Below are 5,829 nucleotides of genomic sequence, written 5' to 3' on the forward strand. Positions count from 1 at the left end.
GAGGCACAGAAATTTTTTTTTCTTTTTCATTTTTTTTTTTTACTGTTTGCACACAAAATAAGACATTAATGCTTGTCCATGTCTGGACCATCTGGCAGTGTTTTTTTGTCCAAACATGATCCAACATTATACTGCATTCAGGACAGGCTCAACGTCTCTCCTGTAGCGTAGACCTGAGGTCTCTCCGGTAGCGTAGGTAGACCAGAGGTCTCTCCGGTAGCGTAGGTAGACCTGAGGTCTCTCCGGTAGCGTAGGTAGACCTGACGTCACTAAGCTCCTGGTTGGGGGAACTTGGGGTCTCAACCTCACCACAGTCCATCCTGACACCCCCTCATAGCTGCCATCCTCCCAGAATGCCACCTCCTCTGCTGCCAGTCCTCTCTGCCTTCCTCCATCAGCTGTTAACACAGAACAGACAATCATTACGAGCTACAGGCATCTATTTGTCATTATGAAACTACGGTGAAAATGTTTGGCAACTTCCAGCTTAGTATGCGCACATAAGACATTAAAAGTAAAACAAAAAAACAATACATTCTTACAAAAAATAAAAACTTTAATAAAAAAGAGAAAACACTTGGAAACAATTGGAAGAAAAAAATAATTAAAAGCAGTTGGTAATAAAACATAATTCAACAGACTCTGAGGCAGATGAATTGCCTTGATGGATTTTAATAAATCACAGTACTTTAATCATTCAAGGAATTGTGACATCTCTAGATCTTACTTGCTTCTTTCTTGAGCTACATCTGGATGACTGGCAGTAGGTCCTGGATGCAGCTGGAAAACATTTTGTGCATTGTCAATACATAGCACAATTACATTAAGTACATAAAAAATATTGAAGCATAAAATATCAACATTCTAAAATAGTAGATACTCACACACAGTTGCATCTCCATCCTCATCATGGACATCAGAACGTTCCTGAAGATTCTGATTAACACAAATGTGACTTCCATTCTGTTGAGGGTCTGTGGAAATAAATGTAAAATAAATAAAAAAAAATATTGTAGCAAATACATCGCTTTCTCAAAAATACATAAGTAAATAAGTTAAAATTATTCTCAACCAGCCACTGTACGGTCGGGAATCAACGCAGTGATTATACATACCGGCTTCATGACTTCGTCCTGATATCCGTCCTCCGTCCGCCATGTTGTCGATCTCTACTGCTTACCACACTATGCCTTGCTGTTCTGCATTATAACAAAAGAAATAAAATAACCGGAAGATCAATTTTCCTTACAAATATGCGAGTGTTTAATAATTTAATAATAATGTCCGGGAAACAGAACAGCACAAGGAACATCCGACGGCACAGGGAAACAGGCAAGACATGACATACGACAAGCTTAGACAAGGACCCGACAAGAGACAGAGACAATACATATGGGGTAATCAAGGGAACGAGACACACCTGGGAGACAATCAACAGGGAAGACACAGAGACAGAGACTCAGGAAGGAACTGAACACAGAAAACTCTAAAAATAAATACACAGAAACACGAACCATGACAGTTTTGGCATTATGAAAACGACAGACCGCTTTCTGTAAGAAACAAAGCAACTCGCCTCGCTGCACGTGCTCGCTATTCATAAAAGCTTTCTTACCGTGAGTTCGGCCTTGTTGGACCGCCGCGGTGTCATCTGTTGTTTTCCGCCGGGACAATGCTTAATATCAAAACGATACTGAAAAAGTAATTCCATGAAATTTTTTCTTTTTCCACCATTTCACACAACGCACGGGCATTTTCGTTCATGTTTAGCAGTAGCACTCGTTAGCACCGGTGCAAATCTTCCTCTGGTGTTTAATGGCAGCTGTTTGACCAACTATGAAAGCGCATTACTGCCACCAACTGGACTGGGGTGTTAAATGACAGTTGACAGAAAAAAATACATTCTAAAAAGTTATTTTTTTCAAACTTTACGCGACAGTATATTTTATTTTGATTATAATTGCTAAAATTTTTTAAATGTATAGATGTTTATTTACTCAATTCTACTTTGAGCTGTCTCCTTTTTAGTTTATACAGAATGATTCATCATGTGTGAGTTATATTTAGTGCTTAACTAACAAAACTTTAAACAAGAATACAAATGTTGATACTCTATCAGAAGGTATCACATACTTTCAACCATTTTGTTCTTAAATTTAAACTCGAGAGTTAAGCAACTGAATACTGATAACTCATCTGTAGTTTCTTAAGTCCTGTATTGTGATGTGGAATGATGTCACTACCACTCCAATATAGCATGACTCTGGGTCTTTAAAGCAATCAGTGAACATTAACATTAGTTTGAATATTATTCACAAAAATATTTTGTGTACAATGAATCACTCTGGAACATGTTTTCTTATTATTTTTGATTAAGTTGTGCAATTCCTCCCATCACAAAATAAATCTTCAGATGGGAGGAATGTCAAAGTAAGATCACGTTTAACAAAAGTCTATTGTATGTATTCATGCATATTCTTCTTTTATATCATCAATTCAACCAAACTAAGTTTTTCGGTGCTCCTAACACACATGTAAAATATATTTTAATGGATAAGATAGATTATTGTTTTAATATTCTTTCTCCATACTTCTTCATGGCATTCTTCTATAACTGAACAATACCTACAGACATCTCAAAATGTGTTAAACTGTTTGGCCCATTGCACTGCAACACCAACATGTATTTGCATCCCCATTTGAAGGAGTACATGTTGGAATACAGGCTTTTTTCACACAGTATTTCAGTATTTGTGATTAAATACTGAGAATGTTTAATCACAAAGTCCAGATTAGGAGACAATTTTATAAGAGTCAACATCAACTTAGTATGCCATGAATACCAAGCCTGTGATACTATAATGACCAAAATTTTACATTTGCAAATTATTTTAACTCTGCCATAATGACACAACTGATGCTTTATGTAAAGCTCAGTGTTTTCACGTTGGTAGAAACACTTCTCTTGGAAATGTGTACAGCGGTCAGCATTCCACCACACAATCTTGGATGAGCTTGACAGACATGCAATGTTGAGAAAATATCATCAGATTTACCCTGAAAATTGTACTTTGATATGCTCACTTAAGTGTTAAGGTTACATCCCTAAGTTGAGCTAAATGTGTTCAGTGCTGGATGGTGAATGTCACACTAAATTTGTTCCATTTGTGTGCCTTTGTAACATTAGAACATTTTCAGCATTAATGCCTATTTTATACTTAAATCTAATTATTTCTCAATTAATAATACTGAGGGGTTTTGGCCAAGTTCTGGGTCTAGTAAACAGGTGAACAGAAGGTAAAATGGTTTAGCTACAACAGGCCAATGAGAGTCAAAAGGCCAGTGCTCAACAGTTGATTTGCATTTGCATGGCTCCCAGCAACTTCATTTAAATACGAAAACCTCTCCTAAGCCCAAGGGGAGGGGAGTGATAGGGGAACACGGACACACATCGTTTTTGACCATTTTTGGCAGTGCTCTACAATTATCCACTCTGATAAAAACCTCCTGCCGATGGCCCTCAATCTCCATGCGCATGGCAGAACTAGGTCTCAATAGCTGTTGAAAATCCCACTTTGCATGCAGTGCTACTATATAATCTACTGGGGTATCGTACATAGTTTTCAACAGAAGAGGGTTCTCCTTTTACAGTTCTTGTCAGATATGATAAAACAAAAAATTGGATCCCTGAAGTCATGTTCTGCCTCCCATGTGGGCCCCTGTAGGTCCAGGCCAGGGTCCTGCTGCAACCCCTACCCTACCTGTAGCCCCTTCCCTGAAATGATGTCACATGTTACACTTGTGGGAGGAACTGTCTCATGTTGATTTCTAAATCAACACCAAACTGAGATACTGTTGGTTGTTAATCTTTCCTGATGAACCTCCAAGCTTCATGGGAGAAACACAGGGGAGCTCCTTCTCGCTCCTAGGCTGAAGTGGTTGGGGACTTCAGGGTTAACGTCGTTCGTGGTCCACAGCGGTGTGGTGTGGCAAGCAAGAGACAGTCAAAGGTTCCTTCGAAAGCTGAACGTTTATTTATAGTGCGGTAACAAAACATACGACCACTAACTGAACGATCGCTCTCCTACACATGGAACTCTACTTTCTCTAATAAAGCTCTCTATCCCGAACACGTGTGCCTCCTGCTGGTGTGGGGGTGCTAGTGCAACATGGTGTTAATTTAGTAATCAACACTGGACTGGATTGCTTTTTGTTTAACTCTTTGGAGCTCTTTAGTGAGTGTTAGGAAAACTAAGGGTGCGTTCACACTGCAGCCTGAAGTGACCCAATTCCGATTTTTTGGCAATTCTGATTTTTTTGCCGTGGCCGTTCACACTGCCAGTAAATGTGACCTGTATGCGTTCTGCAGTGTGAACGGGCAAACAACCTGAAAGTGTCCCGCATGCGCACTAGAGGGCGCAATAGCGTCAGCGTTCTCAGTGTTCTGCCAACCGCCATAAAAAGAAGAAGTGCTCATTGTTTGCGGAAGTAAACATGAAGGCTAACGGTGGAGCTTAGCTTACATATTTGAAGTTGTTGTCCGGCCGGAGCAACATATTAACAACTTATTGTCTGTCATGGTTGTTGTTTTTCTTCCCTCTTGCGGTATCAGGACACAGAATAGTGAGATTTGTTCAGTTCGGATGAACGTTAGGTTGCATTTGAATCGGATACGTATCGGATATGGGTCACATTCGTAAAAGAATCCGACCTGTGCTGTTCACACTGCCATGAAAAGATCGGACACAGGTCGCATTATGTCAAAAAAATCTGAATTACTTCAGGTTGCAGTGTGAACGCACCCTAACACTTACTAACACTCATGTTGTTGAATTAACACTGTATTTTTAACATACAACATTTATACTAGAAATCTAACACTTTTGAATTTGCTGTGTATGCTGTCAAAACAGCTGATTCTTTGGTTTGTGTTTTTTCAGTCTACAAAGTGGAGGTGGATTCAGGAATGGAGTTTGTTACGCTGCCCTGTAAAACCATCGTTCGTCTGCCTGGAGACATAATAGTAACATGGAGAAATAACACCAGCCGATTAGTCCACATGTATGAGTCCAGTTCCAAAAAGCTTGAAGAGCAGCACAAGCAGTACAAGAAACGAACTGAGATGAAGGGAAATGTAAAATATGGAGACTTCAGTTTGATCCTGAAGAACCCGACAGACAGAGATACAGACACCTACACCTGCACCATCTCCAACAAATGGGGGAAGGTCTTGATCAAGAAACAAGTGCTGCTTGATGTCAAAGGTAAGAGATGTACATGTAGGTTTCACAATTTACTTATTACTGTGGGTTGAATTCCAGCTTTCACTTACTAAGTGATAATGTGTCTGTGGCCAAGGCACTTCCAAGTGTCTGTGTATCATATTTAAATGTCAGTGAGAATGGGTGAATGCATTGTTACGCCACTTTGAGTGGTCAATATAACTAGAAATGTCATGGTGTGCGGTGGTTGGAGGTCAGAAAGACGCCAGTGAACCCAGGTAGTCATGATGAAAATGATGTTTAATAAAGAACCAGGAAAACAAACTCAAAATCACAGGTAAGCACTGGACGCAAACAGATAACGAATGAATGACATTAGACAAGAACCCGACAACAGACAAAGACAACAGGTGGACTTAAATACACGAGGAGGGAAATCAGGAAACTAGACACAGCTGGGATCAAACAGGGAGGACAAGACAGAAACTCAGGGAAACACAGAAAATCTCAAAATAACTACACAGAAAAACAGATCACAAGAAAAACACTTTGTAATTTTAGTCCACCTTCTGTTTAGGCTTTTTTGTCACACTTCATTCATTTAAAA

At 39.5% G+C, this 5,829-nt stretch overlaps 2 long non-coding RNA genes across 3 annotated transcripts; one reads left to right on the plus strand and one right to left on the minus strand.

The window, feature by feature from the left end:
• Positions 1-25: 25 nt before the first annotated feature.
• Positions 26-1,855, minus strand: LOC107835410 (uncharacterized). 2 transcript variants are annotated; one of them, XR_001661227.1, is made up of 6 exons: positions 1,616-1,855; positions 1,116-1,199; positions 885-936; positions 728-780; positions 261-398; positions 26-173 (listed from the first exon to the last, which is right to left on the minus strand). It is a non-coding gene; the product is annotated as an uncharacterized LOC107835410 (long non-coding RNA). The 2 variants fall into 2 exon arrangements; XR_001661226.1 differs by having other exon boundaries at positions 885-974.
• On the plus strand, positions 100-561 carry LOC107835411 (uncharacterized). The gene is made up of 2 exons (XR_001661228.1): positions 100-167; positions 255-561. It is a non-coding gene; the product is annotated as an uncharacterized LOC107835411 (long non-coding RNA).
• Positions 1,856-5,829: the final 3,974 nt, after the last annotated feature.

The sequence above is a fragment of the Poecilia formosa genome, unplaced genomic scaffold (genome assembly GCF_000485575.1).
Source record: "Poecilia formosa unplaced genomic scaffold, Poecilia_formosa-5.1.2 Scaffold2380, whole genome shotgun sequence".
In the NCBI taxonomy this organism is placed as follows: domain Eukaryota; kingdom Metazoa; phylum Chordata; class Actinopteri; order Cyprinodontiformes; family Poeciliidae; genus Poecilia; species Poecilia formosa.